We start from the raw sequence: 268 nt of genomic DNA on the forward strand, positions 1-268 counted from the left end.
AACCTAAAAATTTCACATCACTCATATCGTTAATAAACTTAATTAAGAGTCATTGCACTAACAACCGGATTCTGTATATATAGTCCAAAAGCTATAACCTTTTCCGCACTCGATACACTGTTCATTTTCAGGGATACACATCACTCACTATCAAGAAATGTTGATCACAAAAACCACTGTCTATTTCAGTGTTATATATCACACTTATCACCATAGTGTCCAATGCATACAAACACACCGAACGACACAGAGAAGACCACCACAAGAC

This window comes from Palaemon carinicauda, chromosome 12, assembly GCF_036898095.1.
Source record: "Palaemon carinicauda isolate YSFRI2023 chromosome 12, ASM3689809v2, whole genome shotgun sequence".
Lineage (NCBI taxonomy): Eukaryota > Metazoa > Arthropoda > Malacostraca > Decapoda > Palaemonidae > Palaemon > Palaemon carinicauda.